This window comes from Microtus pennsylvanicus, chromosome 17, assembly GCF_037038515.1.
Source record: "Microtus pennsylvanicus isolate mMicPen1 chromosome 17, mMicPen1.hap1, whole genome shotgun sequence".
Classification (NCBI taxonomy): Eukaryota; Metazoa; Chordata; class Mammalia; order Rodentia; family Cricetidae; genus Microtus; species Microtus pennsylvanicus.
The window spans coordinates 19,121,350-19,141,168 of NC_134595.1; the positions used below are offsets into that span (position 1 = coordinate 19,121,350).

The 19,819-nt window shown below is 41.5% G+C and overlaps 1 protein-coding gene across 2 annotated transcripts in view; it reads left to right on the top strand.

Annotated features, from left to right (window-relative positions):
• Efna5 (ephrin A5) overlaps positions 1–19,819 on the top strand; it is a 284,402-nt gene that overhangs the window by 30,237 nt on the left and 234,346 nt on the right. The window lies entirely within an intron of this gene.

Below are 19,819 nucleotides of genomic sequence, written 5' to 3' on the forward strand. Positions count from 1 at the left end.
TAGTCTGCTCACCCCCAGGTAATGTTTCATTATCCTTTTCCCAGTCGACAGGGCTGGCTGCCTCCATGTCTTCCTCTGGTGAAGCCGAGTGATGGCTCTGTGTGTTCTCTCCTTTCTTGTCACAGGCCACTTTCGGTCAAGAGTCTCCCCTCAGGCCTTATTAAAGTAACTATCACATAAACTGTACTTCCAAATCAGGAAGACTGAAGACAGCCCTCCGTATCACTAAGCCACGTCGCCGTACCGTTGCTGCGAACTTGTTTGGGCTGTAGAAGTACTGCCACACTGTAGGAACGTATGCACGTAATTCCACAGCTCATGTTGGGACGTTTCCCCCTTGAGCTTCTTTTATGCTTGGCTATTAATTAATTAGCCAAATCTAGCAATTCTCTCTTCTCACTTAATGTACTCTGTTTCATACTGTTGGAAGCAGACTGCGTTACTGGAAATTCCTCGTTGATGACATCATACATGTGCATCAGGATTAGCCTCTGCCCACTGAACTAACCTATACTTTCCATCCAGATGCATGGTGCTGATTACAGGGAATTACAGCTGGATAGCGTCTGTTAGCAAATGTGTCTGGGAAGTGGAGGGTCAGGGAAAGGATGTCTCTGAGCCTCTCAGTATTTTTACTGTAGAAGTAAGAACTGAGAAGCCTGGATGGAGAAATCTAGTTGTATGTGGGGGCATATCGTAACCTCTTATTTTAAGATTCTAGCCTGCGATTCCTCATTGCTATTTCGTTTTTGATAACCTTCGTGACATATAAGCAACTTCAGTATTTCTTTGTAAAGCTTTTCTCATTCTGGTTCTCACTTAAGGCATAGTATGGAGTTGAACAGTTTAGTCTTAACTAGTTTTTGTTACACTGTCGAATTGCTTTATAAGTTTCATTACACTGTTGGTAGTGGATATTCCAGTTAATTAATTAATTTTGGTTTTTTCTTTTTTTCAAGGCAGGTTTCTTTGTGTAGCCTTGACTGTCCTGGAATTCTCTCTGTAGACCGGGCTGCCCTCAAACTCAGAGATCCGCCTGCCTCTGCCTGCAGAGTGCCGGGATTAAAGGCATGCGCCACCAACCACCAAACAGGCAGAGGAAATTCTTTTCAAGATCTCACTTAGATATTATTTTGATATACACTTCTTTGATTTTAAGTGCAATGAGGAGCTTCTTGTTTGTTCGCTGACTGTGAAGGTACTAATAATGGATAAATCTCACTCTTAAGATCCTCTGCCATTGAAGTGAAACTGTTCGTGGCTCCCATACTGCCGAGTGAAGATTGTACAGAGCAGTTAGCCAGGTGACCCGTGCGCACAAGCAGATCTAAGAGGAGACAAAATGGTGTCGCTCTTGCTAGAAGCCCCATGTGCTTGTGAAGTCACTATTTGTGTAATGCCCTAGAGTGTAGGCTCTGTTACTGACTTCATTTTGCTGATGAGGAAGCAAGGCATTGAGTTTAGGTGTGTCTCTGCATCATTAGAAGGCGGCAGGATTGGGATTTAAAAACTCCTGGCAGCCGGCTTCACAATCTATACCATTGGCTGTCACGCCTCGCTGCCCCTGCCACCAAGGCTATCAAAGCAGACTTATTAATAAGGATTACATTATTAAGTTTACCACGTGAACATTGTTTTTCATTGGCTCTCCTCTACCATCTTCAAAGTAATAGTATAGTCAGGAAAATATGAATTCTGACACCATTTTAATCAATACCACAAGGGTCGTTTTCTGTGTTTGTGACGCTTGGGACAGAGCAAATTGGCAAAAGCTCAGATTAATGTTGTTGGTTAGATGAAAGACCCTTGAGTGGGTGGCGAGGGAGGAAATGGAAAGGGGAAACAATTATATTTTAATTTAAAAAAAACAGAGAAATATTGTGTAGTAATAAGTGCATTCAGGATGCTTCTTTACTATCCGCTGCACGCATCTCTTCCCCTTCTTTTGCTGACTTTTCAGCCTTTATTTTTAATAATGCACATACATATATTGCGTGTGCTTGTATTACCCAGCATCACGCAAGTGTGCAGTTTGTGGCCAGACCGTGCCATTTGCCATGAACATCGCTTCACATCTTTTGCGTGGTTGTCGTACTTAGAATCTCTTTGCAGTTTTCTGTATATTGACTAGTTGCCTTGAGCATTTTCCCCTGAGTTAAGATTTCGTGTCTTTCTACTGAAGCCTTGGGGTCACCCCCACCTCTGAGGTCTGCCCATTCTTACTCTTCGTCCCCCTGAGACCCGCAGTCCTACACCCCACGCGTGGGTGAGCTTGTGAGATAGAGTACTGTGTTTGATAAAAATCTCTTTTGTGAACTGAAAAGCAGAGACCATTAAAAGTGGTTTCACAGCCTGGAGAGATGCCTCAATGGTTAAGAGCACTGGCTGCTCTTCCAGAGGACCTGGGTTCAAGTCCCAGCACCCACCTGGCAGTTCACAACTGTCTGTCTGTCAGTCCAGTTCCAGGGAATCTGATGCCCTCACACAGACCTACATGCAGGCAAAGCATCAATGCACATAACATTTATTAATCTTTTGTTTTTAAAGGTGGTTTTCCATTTAAAGGTATTGACTAGAAACCTAAAAATTATAACTTATTAGTTTAAGTTTTAAAACTGAGGTTTCCCCCAGTTTAAACTGATTCCATGCATGCATACAATGTGTGAACGACATATGTGTGAGTACATAAATAATTGCATTTAATTTGTTTTTGCTGTTTTTCTTTTTTTAATGAGCAACGAAGCTTCTATATGTAATTTTGGTTCGGGAGCTTACGTTTGGACCGTGCGCAGTGAGAGAGCACCTCAGGCACGGCCCTCTGCTTTTGGTAATGTGCCTTTTTTTTTCATCTTCTGTTAGCATTCTCCTGCAAATTAAGAGTGAGGATTGTGGTTTTCTTGACAGATGCTGGAGGCAGGCTGGAGGCCTAGGTCCGCTTATCATAGTATATTTTATAGATGGGAAGAATTTATTTTAGCCAAAGCCCTTTTGGGGGGGCAGATTAAATATTGGAGTGCATATGGCCATAATCTTATTTTTTCCTCAGACTTTTGATTCTCCTTAAAATTCTTTAGAGATTGTAGTTTTTGGTTACAGTTTATCAAAAGGAAAGTGACCAATAATGAACCTATTTACTGCCATTGGCTTGGCAGATGAAATTCAAGCTTCTCACACACAATTTAGGGGAAGAATCTTTGCTTAGTTCAGCATTTAGACATTTGTCCTGGTCATTATTGGCTTGAGTAAAATAAAATAAACGAAAAGCAGGCAAATTTTAGAAAGATTTATAGCAGGATGTTCTTATAAAACCAGAAAGTTTAAAATCTGCTTGATTTAAACCAGAAATGCTTGCTTTGCTCTCAAATATTTATAAAGCGCTAAATACTTTTTGTGCCCTTTTCTGATGGCTCACGGATTATTGCTCTGGCTCCCCCTGCCACTCCCCTGACACAACCCCCCCCCATCCTTCACAGCTGGTTACTGTGGGGCTAAGTTGCTGGTTTTATGCTTCCTGAGATTTAGCTCCATGGAGGAAGTGCTGTTGTTTGAGATGCAGGACTGTTACCATCCACTCTCACCAGCCTGATCTCCTCTTTCTGAGAAAAATTGAGTAGGATACTCTAAGTCACTTTGGATGTAATAAATAACATAATAGGATATGTCAACCCTTCGGTAACAAATATTTTAAAGTAAGGAGATTAATCAAATCAACCCTTTATTTAAATGTGATTTTCTATTTTGCTTATAGCTTGAGGGTGTCTAGAAGGAACTTTATATGTCATTTGGTTAAAACTTGGCGTAGTTTTCTGACATTTTCCACTGTTTTCGATTATTAATCTGTAAGCAACGAGAAAAAGCATTTTCTTGTATCAAATTTGAACAGGTTTTGTGCTTTCGGCTTCCATAAAATATTAAGTTCTATTTGCCATCTTTGCAGACAAGCTAGGCAAAAAACCTTTTGTATGCACCTGTTTGGATAGGGAGAATTTTGGGGTTATGTCATTTTGGTGCAAGTAATTTCTTATTTTCTTTGATTTAACAGTAGCGCTGAACTGCAATGTCTTGAGGGAGTCTGAGGAGTCATAGGTGTGTGGAAAATATACATACATACACATGCATGCCTTCATACCCCCACACACGTGAAACATGTTTTCATGGTAGTATTACTGCCAGCATTAGTCAAGAATTGTAGGTTGCTTTTGCCAAACTATGATACAGCATCATTTATAGCATGCAGAATATCCAACATGATAGCTTCAGTGACTCATTTAAACCAAAAAAAAAATCATAAAAAGTGTTAGACGAGAATAGTATTTTAAACATTGATTCTTTTAATATTTCCAACCAGTGTCCCTTAGGTTTAATTTTCCCAAGAAGTTTCATTTGCTCAAATTTGGGCGCACTAGCATGACCTTGCTGCACGTGGACTCTCTCTTAAGACCATCCATCGTGTGGGTGGACGCTTTTCCTAACCTGGAGTTTGCTGTCAAGTGTGTCTGCACAGGGCTCGATTGATACATCTCCATTTCTTAATGAGGACTTTGGTCTTAAATGTAGTGAACCTTCTCACTGTGCGGCTGTTACCTAAGGCTCAGAATCTATCATAATTACCATGTCTCTTAAACACCCATCATTAAGGAGCGCACAGAACGCTTGCCTTAAAAGGATAGTTTCATGGAGATTGCTTCTTGGGTATGTGTCAGCACAAAATGAAATCCCTGGGGTTAAGGAAGAAGGAGCACTCACACGCTGAGGAGTGCTGAAAAATCTCCACATTCAAATACAGCCAACCGAAAGGCAGTTAAATGGGTTGCATGTTGGTACAACCACAGAGGCAGCCGGCTCGGTGCCCTGCTGAACTTTGGGGGGTGATTTCTTTCTTTGGTGGTATGTTCCCACTGAGAAGCAGGAACCCATTACGAGAGAAGTAGCTCATCTTGCCCAGACATGGATACGCATCTAACTCTGGGCTAAAAAGTTTAAGGGAGTTGGCTGAAAGCAAATATATATACAACAAAATGAAAGCAGTCATACATTAAAATAAAAACCCTACATCATGATTTATTGACTTTGGCTATATCAATTTGCTAAATCGCATGGATGTGATTTAGGAAGACTCCTGTTTTAAGAAGCTCCGCTCCCCTTTAATTTGACATGACTAAACCTGAAGCCTTCTGGAAACCACAGTTCCAAAATGGTTTTTCCCCTGGAGTTTTCATCCATTTGCAGTTAGAAAAGTAATATTAGCTCTCACTGAGACTAAAGATTAATTTAGGAGTATTTCTAGGTAATGAGAGCCTCATTGCAGAAGGAAAGTGAGTATCATTTGGCAGGGTTTAAGCGCGGTCCTTCTGGATTTCATGGTTGGAGGTCCATGTTGATGTTCCTGCAAGCTTCTGCTGCCTCCATTTCCGTGGCTCCCTTGTTCGCTCCTTTGTAAACTACAACTCTTCTGTTGCATTACAGCTTCACAAGAAATAGAATTGAGGACATTTTCTAGATTTTTTTTCTTCATCTGGAATGCTTTTTTGTTTCAGGCTTGGGTGTGGGCTGCTAGAGACCCGATTTAAAATTTACTTCCCTGGTGTAGGGAAGCAATGTCCCAAAGGCCTCCATGTTGGGCTGTTTTCGAGCCTCGTTGGATCCTTACATGGAGGATCTCTGTTGTCTTTGCAATCCTTGCAAGGCCATTTTCTCTCCATTGTAAATTTTCAAGCCACGATTTAAAAATTGGGACGCTCAAGAGACCTGAAGAGTTTCCCAATTGCAGTTGCCTGGTAGTGTGTGCGGCCCTGTTTAAGTGGGAACTGACCTGTGTCCCCTGTGTGTAATCCCCTCACGGTTTCTGTTTATATTTTATTCTTAGATGAATGTGTATACGGTGTAGCAAAGGGCTCCTGAACTGGTCATTTCTTAAAACTTTAATAACCTTGCATGGAAACGGTCTTCCTCTATCAGTTTTTACTGGAAGTTATAAAATGGTACCCAGGGCTAACATTCTTGGGCTGAATTTAGAACGAGTGCATGAGCTGTTTGGATGAGAGGCCTTTCTGAACCACACAGTTTGGGAACAACTCAGTTCACGTGACTTGTGCCCTTTTACACTGGGTGGATGAGTGGGGGAGTTTCAGGGTGACTGCTGTCTACACCCCCCAGGCTCCGCGTTCTGGGACATTTGGACCTTCTGGGTGCATCACTTTCTCCTGGCCTCCTATCACGGGTTAAAAGAATATGGCACGCAGGTGTTTAAATTATTCATCCTCATAATCGGCCTTTATGTTCCAGTGCCTGGCCAGACCTCTGTTATTCTAGTGCATAATTGATGGTGTTCAGAAGTGGAAAAGTTAGAAAAGCAGAAGTAATGTGCCACAGCGGGGCAGCGAGGTGGTGGGGCTCTCCCGGCAGGGCCTGGGGACCCGGACCACAGCTAGCGGGGCTGTCAGGACCTGGACCACAGCTAGCAAGCAGGGCTGTGGGAACCCGGATCACAGCTAGGGGGACTCTCAGGACCTGGACCACAGAACCCGGATCACAGCTAGCGGGGATGTCAGGACCTGGACCACAGCTAGCGGGGTTGTAGGGGTCCTGATCACAGCTAGCAGGGCTGTGGGGGACCCAGACCACAGCTTGAGGGCTGTGGGGACCCGGACCACATCTAGTGGGCAGAGGACACCTCATTCCAGGTCTACAGCTTTTTTTTTTTTGTCTATTGTCAGGATTTTTCTCCCTATTGCTTACGTGTCCATGCATAAAGGACAGGAAAATCGGACAGGAGGGTCAGTACATCAGATCTCTTGCAGCCAGAGTTCTTGTCTTATCCCGACTCCCAGTAGAACTGGTTTTTTGTAGTTTTTGGAGGAGCAGTTCATTCCAGAAAAGGACCCTGAATCTTGGTTTGAGGATAATGAAAGCAAGAAGAAAAATTGAAAAGCCAGAGCACATTTTACAAAATAAACTTAATGTAAACCACGGAAGGACTTTGTTTTTATACCTCCGTGTGCCATTTCTTGGAGAGCAAGACACGAAAAATATTCGGCTATGCACATAAAAGTAGACGTGTATCGACAATGAGTTTAGAGAAGATTAAATGCATAGAAAGAAGAATTACTGAATTATGAAGTGATTTCTAAAATGTAATCTTGGCCAAGTTATTTTGAAAGAATAATTTTAACCTAATTTAAATAAAATATTCTGGGCACATGAGAAGATTAGGAAAATATTTTTCAAAGACTAGCTCCCACAACCATAACAGACATCTGCGATGGGTAAAAAGTTATTATTTCCATCCGTGGAGGGTGTTTATTTAGAAAACACCCTATCGGTTTGCTGTTGCAGGCTTGCTAAGGAAAGGGCAAAGGATGGGAGAGAGCCGTCCATCTTGGCATGACAGTTAGTGAGGCTTGGGGTTTGTTGTGGTTTTAAACGTTGAAGGGAAAGCTGGTGGAAGACTTGGTTGAATCATCTTCTTGAACTTGAGTAATAAAGACGATGGGAGGACAAGGAGGGAGAAAGGGATGCTGGAGTGGAGGATAAACAAGCAGGGAGGTGGAGAGAGGGTGTCAAAAGGAGAGAGAGAAGGAGAGTTGACGGGGCAGGGGTTGGAAGTTTAGTGTCGAGAATGCTGAAGGAGCTGGTATTTGCCAGCTTGTTCAAGTTTTCCCTGCTGGGATTTTGCCCAACTGTTATAGTTCTTTTTGTATTATGCCTTTTTAAAAAAACAATCTTTCCTTACACAGAAGGATATAATATACGAAGAAGTGAAGTGAGCCCGTAAAGGGAAGTGGTAGAGGCTGGAAAAATGGTGGAGAAAAAGTGAGAGAAGGAAGAGATGGGAAAGGCAGGGAAACAGGGAGGTGGAAGTAAAGATGGAGAAATGAGAGCTGGGTGGTTCTTCCTCACTGCTGTGGGCATGGCTCTGTCCCTGCTGCTGCAAGGCTCTGCGGTGTGGCTGACCGCACGCCTCTGTCCAAGGAGTTACCAGAGAGATGTAGGGGTCCACTGTTCCTTTTCCCTTGGTCGGACTGTCTGCTTTGCTGAAGAGCCAGTGCTCGTCCTGGTAAGCACCAGAGAACAGAAGCAGAGAGACCCTAAAGAAACTTCAACAAGACTCAACTGTTCAAGTCCACAGTTTGTGTCGTGAAAACAGATCGCAACTAAAACCTTAATAAACTTTTGGTGACTTGGCCCATCTCCATTTTCTTGCTATAAGGAAATTAAGATGCAATGCTGATTATAATGTTTTTTAAAAAGTGGCCAAATATTTTGGCTGTACAGATAATTGAAGAGAGTTTAAACAAACTCTCTTATATTTTATTAGGAATTTCTCTGTGTGTAGCTCTCCATATTTATGTCTTCACACATGAAATGTTTTGATAGCAATTATTTATGTTACATCCATCTGTAATCTAAAAGAAGAATTATTATTGTTTGGTGTCTAGAAAAGTCAGTTGCCATGTGGGTATCCATAAATTTAAATGCATTCAGTTTGCTTTGGGAGATTTTAACATGTGTATTAAAGATAGTTCTGAGACTACATACATGAACTAAAATGTGTGAGCATACATATTATTATACATCCTATATACATGTATGTGAAAAAAAGATAAGGCAAAGTATATTTAATAGAATTTATTTTTCAGGACAGATTTAAGTTCAAGTGAAATTGAACCAACATGGAGATTACCCATATGCCTCTTATCCCAAAGAAAACAAAATATAATTGTTGCATATGATAAACCTGCAGTGAGAACAATATTATCACCCAAAGTTCATAGTTCTTCTTAGGGTTTACTCTCTGTGTTCTGCCAGCTATGGACTTGGAAAGCTATGCATTAGTATGTATCGGCAATTATTACATCCTGCAAATTAATTATCTTCTCTAAGTCACCATGCATATTAATTCCACATATATATACACAGATAATGTACCACATGACTTTTTAGTCAGTGACAGACGTCACCTACCACAGTAGTCATGTAGCATATTATTTAGTGAGGTTCCATCTGTCTTATTCCAGGAAAATACACCCTTATGTTCTCCCAGTGACAAGACCATCTAATGATTAATTTGTCAAACATATTCTTGTTGTTGAATGAGTCATAATTGTATATAAAAATGACATAGCTGAATGCATTTAAAATATACTTTTCTTCATGACTTATTACTTTAGATAAAGAATATTCAGAGTTATTAGTCACTTGTTAGTATTTAAGGTAACATTAAGTAGAATACTAGCTGTGATTTTGGTGGAATATTGATAGACACAAAAATCTTGGTTTTATTAAAATGACAGCGTGTACACATGGAAAATTTCAGACCATACACAACCTCCAAAAATTCCAAAACTTTTATAAACATACCCTTCCTATCATATTTCCTTAGGGTGCGTAGAAACTATGTGTTTTATTTATATGCAAACACTGAAATAGTTATACAAAACAGTTTACCCATTTTTTTAAGTCTTTTTTTCTTAAGTTAACATTTTTCCTTTATTTTACATACCGACCACAGTTTCCACTCCCTCCTATCCACCGGTTCCCTCCCCTGACTCCCATCTACTGCCTTTCCAAGTACCCACTCCTCTTCTGTCTCCATTCAGAAAGAGCAGGTCTCCCTTGGGCTGGGATGTAGCATGGCACATCGAGTTGACATAGGACCAAGCTCTTCCCCCCCCGTAAAAAGTCTGGGCAAGGTAATGCAGCATAAGAAACAGATTTCCAAACGCCAGCTAAAGGCCAAGGATAGGTCCTAATCCCACTGCTTGGAGCCTTACAAAGAGACTAAGCTACACAACCATCACACACGTGCAGAGGGTCTCGGTAGATCCCATTCAACCTCCTTAGCTCAGGTCCACTGTTTCTGTGGGTTCCTCATCTTGACTGTGACAAGTGCCCTGGCTTCCAGCCCCTCCTGCCTTTCTTCAAGAGGACTCACAGAGCCTGGCCCAGTGCTTGACTATGGATCTCTGCATATACTTCCATCCGTTACTGGATAAAGGCTCTGTGATGAGTTTGTTCATTTTTTAAAATATTTATTTATTTATTATGTATACAGTGTTCTACCTGTAGGCTTGCCAGGATCCCTGATCACATTATAGATGGTTGCTGGGAATTGAACTCAGGACCTCTGGAGGAGCAACCAGTGCTCTTAACCTCTGAGCCATCTCTCCAGACTGAGTTTGTTCATTCTTTATATGCATCGTTGGTGCATGATTTTTGTCTTAGCATTGTAATACTAGTAAGTGATGTCATTATCTTTACTTAATCTTAAAAATGCTGCCTTCCTTGGTCTGAAAGGTGACATTCTCTTTTCGCAGGACTCAAATGACTGAGTGAGCGGCTGTTTGAATGGGACTCACATGTGACTTATTTTAGTATAATATTTTCTCATTGTGCTTTTGTTATCAGGGGTCATTACTCATTGCCTATATAGTATTTAGTGTTTATCAGAGGTTCTCTGGGTAAAATGTGGTGTGCTGTTTTAGTCCCAAATTGTAACATGAACAGGGCCTGCGTGTTGTAGTGGGTTTCTGTCCCACCCGGTACCCCACAACTATTTAGCCGCAAGGAAAATCACACATAGGTCTCTATAAGTTATAAAGCTGATTGGCCCATTCGCTCTAGCCTCTCACTGGCTAACTTTCACATCTTGATTAACCCATTTTTCTGATCTATGTTAGCCATGTGGCTCAGTATCTTTTTTCAGTGGGGCAGATCACATCCTGCTGCTTCGGTGATCTGGGCAGGATTGGGAGGAATCTACTTCCTCCTTCCCAGAATTCTCCTGTTCTCATTACATCATTTCTATTTCCTGTCTGGTTTTCCCACCTATATGTCCTGCCTGGCCAATCAGCATTTATTTATAACATGATTGACAGATTACAGACAATTCTCCCACAACAAATAGCTGAGTTGCCTTCCTGTACCGTGAATAGCTTGTAGTCTTAAGAAAGAAACAAGAAATGCTTATATGTTCCATATGCTCAGTGACAAATTTTCATAATGAATGGACTGGGGAAAATGAAGGAAGAGGGAGATGTTCAGTTCATGCAAAACATTTACTCTAGGTGTCTTGTGTTTTGGGTTTCATTTTATATGCTAATAACATTTTTGAGTATGTCTAACGTGAACTTTCTAAAGTGCTACAATGTGCATAACTTAATGGGCCTATTACTTCATTTTTTTTTAAAGTTAAAATTTCTCTAGGCGCTGACAATACACTGCATTCGGTTCCAGTGAGACTTAGGCATCGCGACTGAACTGGCTTACTTTAGAATTTAGAACCTACGTTCCAGAATCAATTATCTGCCGATCACTGGCTTTATACTTGTGCCCTCATGCTTCAGCTTCTTATATCATCACATCCGCCTGGGAACTAGGAATGCTGAATACCAACTGCCCCCCCCCCGCGCCCCCTGTCATTCACAGGTAGCGTTAGTAAGTGCGTGTTCTATGCATAGAGTAATTAGTTCCATGCATGGCATATGTAAGCCTTCACTCTTGTTTGAGTGATGGGTTATGAAAGTAATGTCTGGATCATGCCAGGGCTTTCTAAAAATGAATTCTCATGGAGCTCTTACCTATCTTAAAACTAAATATTGTACCTCGCTGATGCTGAAAGCAAATGCGTTTCCTACTTGACAGTGAGGAGTGCAAAAGAGAAGGACTTACTTTCCTGGAGTGTAAACAAACCTTTGGAAGTGTGTAAACACCACCTCACATTTCCATTGGAGATTTGTCACCTTGTAAAACACCTGGCTCAGAAAAGAAACATCACAATTAAAGGTATATCCATGTGTTCCCAGTTGAGAATTGAGGCCTCATGACGCGAAAGCAGTGGCTGAATGCTCTTTCCCTGCTAATGGATCCTTATCCTTAGTAGGACCCCCCCCCCCCCATTGGTCTGGAGTCTTAGAAATGGCCGGGCGCTACTGAGTGAGGCTTGGATAGCATTTTGCTCAATGACAATGTAAGCCCAGACAAAGGCTAAACACTCCCTCAGTGACAGTCCAACATTTATTATTCCGCTTGTGTGAAGAAAATGAAAGTCGTACCACTGCTGTTGTAAAGTGTGGCAAGCTCATCACCTCACTCGGGTCCTCTAGTATTGCTCGGTGGTAATAGTTTTATATTAACCTCACCAAAGTTAACAGAAAAAAAAAACATAAAACCCAGAAAACAACTCACTAATGCTATGTCAAGAAGACTGGACATTTAAAAAATGTTTTTTTTCTTAGATTATAATATAACTACCTCATCTCTCCCTTCCCTTTCCTCCCTCCAAACCCCCCTATGTACCCTGTGTTGCTCTTGTGCAAATTCATGGCCTCATTTCTTTAACTGTTGTTCTATGTATGAGCATATATATATATATATATATATATATATATATATATATATATTCCTAAATATATAAGAGAAACAAGGGTTATACTGATAGATTGTACATTTTTTAAAGACAGAAAAAAAGCAGCAGTTAATGAAGTTACAGTGTTTATTGCAGCATATAAAATCTGTTATTAGCCATGAGAATGTTCTTATCACCACATATTGCAAATAAGGACAGCTTGGGAGTTAGTGCCCTAGCTTTGAATGGGGGTGGGGGGGTAGGAGAATGTCTCTGGATACTTTCTTATTTCTTTCTCTCTTACCCCCATCCCCACCCCTAGTCTCTGCCAACTATATTTGTGAAGAAAAAGCTACGTGTTTTTCTTCCAACTTAAAAATTCAGAACCCAATCCAAATCTCACTAAATTGAAAATGCTGCTGAGGCATAGGCTGAGCTTCGCAAATGTGTTTCTGAAGTTGGCCTTTCTGAAGTCACAGGAGAGAAGTTTCACGAGCACAGAGTAGCCGCTAGTCTGTGTTCCTCAGTGTGTCTGCATTAGCAGATTCATGGTATGTTTACGTGTGCTCTTCGATTTCCAGGATAAGGACCTGGGAGTTTTAACTTCTGGTTCTCCTTTCACCAAAGCTATTCGTTTACCTATGGTGACATATTTAACTGGATGGGGGCTTCTGTTTCATTCCATAACTTAGCTGGCATCAATATCGAGTTAAATAGCCCTGCTAACGAGTTACTAAGCTCCTACTTTAGCCAAAGACCATTCTCAGTGGGCCTGAAAAGACATTTGGGTCGTGTGACTTACCAGCTGTCTTAAAGCAGCAGAGAACTTCGCTGTCTGTACCGTGCCTGAAACCGCATCAGGGGCTTTTTACTGAACCTGTTTCTGACCTCCTATATTGTAATTTAAGAAAACTAACTTGGTTGCATACAACTGAATTGTGCACTTCATTAAAACTTGAAAATCATGGTACGACGATGAATATGTCGGAGTTATAATCAATAAGACTAATTTAATTTAGGGGTAGCTGAGGAGAGAGACAAAAATGAAGTGCTGTAGTTTGAATTATGGAAAGTGTCACATTTAATTTCACAATTGGTTCTGGTGTGTTTGGGGATTTAGAATAATTTTATACCTTAACATTCAATCTTTATTTTACAATGAAAAAGCTAATTTCAGATGACTGTCCAACCTGCCTCTTCTGGCTATGATAGAATATTAGCTTCAGAATAATCTACTAATTCTTACTTAACACCAATTAATAAGGAATTAGAATTATCATTTTAAAGTGAATAAATCGCTTCATATTATAATATGTTATGAAGTGTATATCAGTTGTCATTAGTGATAGGAAAAAATAATAAAGACACTCATGCTGGTGATAGGTTTATTTCTTTTTTTTTTTTTGCTTCTGCTTTGCACATATGTTGAAAGAGAGTGATTAATTGTGGATTTAATAATCTTTCCAACTTTTTGGTGGTTGCTGAAAACAGACTTGCCCATGAGAGAATTGGATTTCACCTGTTCAGAAGTACAGAAAGGCCAGCTACCTAAACTAATTTCAGACAATTGATCCCCACAGTGGACTGCTCAGGGACAACGATAAGAAACCATCCTACTTGGGGTTTCTGCTGCAGTGAAGAGACACCATGTCCACGGCATCACTTATAAAGGAAAACATTAAACTGGAGCTGACTTGCAGTTCAGAGGTTTATTCTGTTATCATCATGATGGGAAGCATGGTGACATGCAGGCAGACATAGTGCTGGACAGAGGAAGAGAGAGTGCTATCTATGTCTTGATATGCAGACAACAGGAAGTGGTCTGTCTCACTGGGCATGGCTTGAGCATATAGGAGACCTCAAAGCCCGCCTCCATAGTGACCCACTTCCTTTAGCAAGACCACCCCTAATTCAACAAGGCCACACCTCATAATAGTGCCATACCCCTTGGGGGCCATTTTCTTTCAAACCATCACAGAACGCTTCCATGTTTAATGGAGCTGAGTAGGATTTTTATTTTATCTCATTTTTTATAATTGAAAATATTGTTTTATGCATATGGATGTTTTACCTGCACGTGTGTTTGTTCATCATATGCCTGCAGTGACCTTGGAGGCCAGAAGAGGGCATTGGATTCCCCTGAAGCTGAGAGTTACAGACAGTTGTGAGCTGCTGTGTGGGTGCTGGGAATTAAATAGGGGTCCTTTCAAAGAGCAGTCAGTGCTCTTAACCACTGAGTCATCTCTCTAACCCCTGAATGGGATTTAAAAATATTAGTTGGTACAGCAGATTAGGAGGTTTTTATGTTTCTGTTTTGTTTTGTTTTTTTGCTGACTTTTTCTTCTCTTATCCAATAAATCAGCCATAGTAGATGTAGATGAACATACGTAGATGCTCCCTTTTGACTCGTGTAGGAATTAGTGTTATATATTCCAGATTTTTGAAAAAAGAAAAACAAGTAGGGCAAATAATATGGCTCAGTGTATAAAGGAGCTCGTTGCGAAGCACTGTGACCTGAGTTCCATCCATGTAATCTACACGATGGAAGGAGAGAACCAATTCTCATCATGTTGTACGCAGGCTTCCCTATACATGCCGTGGCATTCGTACACCCATATGCATAACACACATACACACACACACAAATAAATAAATGTAATTTTAAAAAGTCACACAAATTTGTGGACATAAATTGACATCACTGAGATTAATTTTGGACTCTTTGGTTGGAGCTATACCAAACAGTTAGCCAGTTGCATGCTTACTTGCAAAAGATAATCTTTCTGAAAAATCATGCTTGACGTTAAATAACCCTCAAAAAAATTTAAAGTCAGCACCACCTTGCGCCCAGCAGACACCTGCTTTGCAGGAGTTGTTGCACATGTTCTTCCTGAGTAAGAACACTGCAGTGGATTAGCTGAAGGCCCTGGGACTTGGCCTTCATTTCCAACATGGCTGCCCTCTTGAGGTCATGTTAATCCCATGACTTCACTTTTATTTCTGAGAACCTATGGCTGCTGCAGACACCCACTACCAAGTTGCTGAAGTTTATGGAGAGGATATTTTTAGTTGCAGAACCAGTAAAAGTGAAGTGCAGAATTTGGCAAAGGAATGTAGACACACCTGTGTTGGTCCAGAGGGAGAGAGCGGAGGGGGGACAAAAAACCAAACCAAAACAATGTTTAAAGCAAGTCCTAAGCCAAATAAGTGATCTGCTTCATGTGAAAGTTACGTTGTCAGCATAATTGCTATGTGTAGTATATTGAGAGTTAAAAGTTTTATATTCTGTTAAGCTTCAGTTACAGTGGAAGAATGGAAACCACGGATGTCACGGGCTGTTTCTGGCCAAGCTACTGGGTTGTTTGGGGGAATGGACATGAAGGCTGTCTCCTATGTGGAGAAAGTCCAACTTTGACCACTCGCTTTTGTCGCTGGAACTCGGTCACGCGTGCTTTGCGGGAACTTGAGCATCCCCTCTTCTACTCTACCATTTATTGGCTTCCTGATTTGACTGGTTAAAGTGGCATGTATACCAAACAGCCAGTTGCATGCTTACTTGCAAAAGACTGTAAAGACTAGTCCTGTGGAAGGAAGTCTTGCTTCTGACCCTTGCATATCGGGAACAAAAGGCATTCCATCTGAGGATGTGAGCTGGCTGAAGTCTTAGGCCCCACCTGGGTGTTGAGAGGAAAATTCCACAAATTTTGGGTTTATTTTCCTGAGTGATTCTTGGAATTTTATATATATATAAAACAAGCTCTCCCCTCTCTTTAAGAATGTTTTTAGATGTAATAAGACAAAATTACTAACAATAAATTATGTAACCGTGGCTGTTCACAGGCTGCCCACCGCTGCCGCTTCGCCGTGCCTCATGGAGAGTTATGCTTAATGTCACCTAATGAGTCCTTAGAACTGGTGTGCTCTCAGACACTTTGATGGGCTGTTAAATTCACGAATGTTCTACGGCTATAAATCATCACTAAACAGTGGGAAAGAAAGAGGAGTTTTTCTGTGCTCCCCCGTTGATTTATTTCAGCTTCGGAACTAGGGAGCTGGAGCTAGGTGAGGCACTGGCACCCTGCACACGCTTTTTTCCTGTGTCCATCTGAGCTTGCTCCCTTTCTTGATCCAGAGCAGAGAAAACGTCGCACGAAAGCGGGTGCACACTCTATAAAGTTAGCTCCTCAAGATGGCCAAGACAAAGTGACTCATTTTTTCTTAGGCCCGTTGTTGGGAGAGCAGACCCTAGGACCTAAAAGGTTAAGCTGACTGGAGGCTACCCAGAGCAGCCAACCTTAGGCGTTAGCAGTGAGCTCTTCTGTTTCGCTGCTTTTCTGCTCATTAGCGCCTTCAGGGTGGTGCCTACCTAAATGAAAGCCTTAAGACCCAGCAGTCGCCAGCAGAGCTACTTTGGTTCCCTGTAATTCTGGGTTTGAAAACAAACTGGGATATTTCAGCTCCATTAATGGAGTTCAGTCTACCTCAGTTTTCCAAGACGTAACAGCAGAACCATAACATGGACATAACACTTGGTTAGAAGGACTGGATTAGAGAATGAAGGCAGTGATTTGCGAAGATCTCACCCACCAGGGTGGTATAGTGGGAACAGTCAACTAGTGGTAAGGCTTATTATTGTTTTAACATAGTTGTATCATCCTAAGGAGATTCTTGATAGACAAAGACCCTTAGTAAGAGTTGGGAATCTGTGACTTATCCTTCCACCATATTACTTTTGTCACTTAGATCTATCTTACAGTTAATTACTTAATAACACACAGCACACACGTATTGGAGGGCACGTGGAGGCCACAGACAACTTGCACGGGGGTCCGTTTTCTCCATTCTAAGATGTGAACTTTAGGGGTTGAACTCAGATTGTGAGTCTTGGTGGTCGGCACCTTTACCCACCGAGCCATCCCGCTGGCCTCCTTATGGGCCTCCTTATATAAGTAATTATTATTTTGATGAGAGAGGGTATCACCAAAGAGTTCAGGCTCATTTTCGAACTTGCATTCGAACCTGGAGTACTTGGGAAGTTAAGGCATGAGGTTGCAAGATCGAGACCAGCCTTGAACATGTGATGAGTCCCCTCCCCCCAATAAAGGTACTAAAGAATATAGTGGAACGATAGTTGTGAGTTTAAGTTAATGACTTTTCTAGCTTCATACTTTTATTTATCTGGGAAGATTCTAATGCTTCCACCCAGAGACAAATATGTTGACCCCAGCAGTGGAGGATAGTTGAGGAAGAGGCATGAATGTGTTTTAAAAAGCTTCCCACGTGGTTCTCTGCAGGCAAAGGCCTCAGCAAGGCTACCCTGCCATTCCTGAGATGTGACCTTTGTCCTCATGGGTCATGATGCATGCCAAGGCTCCGGGCATACTTACCTTCTCACAGCAAAATGGAAAAGGGAAGGGAAGGATTATGTTCTTCCATAGTCGGTCCGTGTACTGATTTCTGCTTCTGTCATGTTGGTTAACACTCAATTTCCTGGCTGTAAGGGGTGGTAGGGTATAAAAGTGGAACTTTCTCCACCCCTCCCCCTACTTGTTTTTTTTTTATCTTACCACATATTCAGTGGAAAAATGGGGAGAATTAGGAGCTAGAGAGATGGCGCAGTTGGTAAAAGTGTTTGCTCATCTTTCGGGGGGGAGCACAGTTTTGGTTCTGACGAAGCAGTATACTGGGTGGTGCACAACTACCTACAATTTCAGCTTGGGAATCTAATGTCCTCTTCTGGCCTCCGTGGGTACCCCCACACGTCTGACATACACTAACACTCACACCCCAACGCGTACACAGGGTTGTTTTTAATTAGGGAAGACATATAAAGATGCATGAGTGATTGTGAAATTCAAATGTCACATCAAGAAAAGGTATAGGAGGGAGCATTGGCTTTTAGCTAAATGCCTTTGTCTCCAAGCATTTCTCTTCATAAAACCCAAACTCATCGAAAGCCAAACTCAAGTCAACTTGTCTTTTTTTCCATGTTGACATCAACTCAAAACAACTGCGGTCTTATTTGCAGTGACCTCCTCACGCTTCCTTTTTATTCTGTGTTATTTTATCGGTTATAATTTAATGATGCTCAATGCTCATTCAATTCCTATAACAAACCAATAAATAATATTATCCCCTTCTTATGCAGAGCGGAAAGCAGCTCCTTCGAGGTCAGCAAGGTCAGAAAGGCACAGCTTGGAGGTGACTCAGCATTGCTCAGCCAACACATTCCGGATGTGTCTCTGCCCTGTGCCCTCCCACGCATAATCGCTTACTGCGTTTTGCTGTGTTGGTCTTCGTGGCCGCCATAGTTTTGGTTGAGGAAAATCTCTTAAGAAAGTCCGAACCCTCATCTTCCTTTTGCCCTGGAATGAGTGTGCTTCCTTAGGGTGAGTGAACCCTGTGAGTGTTGGTCTACACTGCTTCTAGGCCAGGAACCTCTGTTGCTCCTGCAGAGGTGGCAAGCAGCCCCTGGTGGCCAGCCCTAAACCATCTGACATCTGCTGCTTGTCTCTGCCCTCAGTCCTCATCGGATCCATCTTGATTTCTTTTTAAGTTGCCTTCTGCCCGACCTTCTGACCCCGTTACCTTTGAATCCCAAGAATCTGACCGCATCTTCTGCTTGCTTCAAATTCTCCGACGGCTCCTTATTTTATAGAAGACATGTTACCGGCTCACATTCCTTTTCCTATTAATTGCCCCAACCCTTCATTCCTTATGAGGCATATCAAATTGTGTTTGTTTCCCTGGGGAGGTTCTGTGCGTCCTCAAACTCTTTAAACAAGGGGATCCACATATGGAATGCTCTCACCCCTTGTCAGTTAAATAGCTCCTGGCCATTCCTTGGTTCTCAGGCTACGTGGTTACTCCTTCTTCCACATGGCTAAAATTACGCCCAGGAAACTATTCAACTGAGCATTAGAAATTATAACTATTTGCCTTTCTTTCTCCTTCAGTTAATATTAGGGACATTCTAGTGCCATCTTTCTCTACTGTGTTTCCTTAACCAAGCATGATACGGGCACAAGTTCATGCCCAGTAAATAGTCACTGAAGAGTACATATCCGGAAGTGATTATCTCTTGGAATAAGGGTCTCTTGTAGGGTTGCCTTATATTATGTTATATTTGCCCAATATAGTGGAAAAATGGCTTTTCTCCTTTGTGAAAGAAAAAGAATAGGAAGCCATGCCGAAATAGAGAGCCAATGTTAAGTCACAACAATTATTTTTTAAAATGAAACCTCTTAATTGATTTAGTACTTGTACCATCTGGGAGACTGGATGTATACACTTAGGCAGTAAAAAAAAAAGCATGTTTTTTTAACTTTTAGTGTATAATATTCATAAATATGCAAATGCATAATTAATTTGCAGTAAGTAATTTAGAGTATTTGGTAATTTACGGCACCAATATTGACTGATTACTCCTGAATCAGTGGTGAAAGTAAACAAAGCGTGGCCAGTACAATTAGG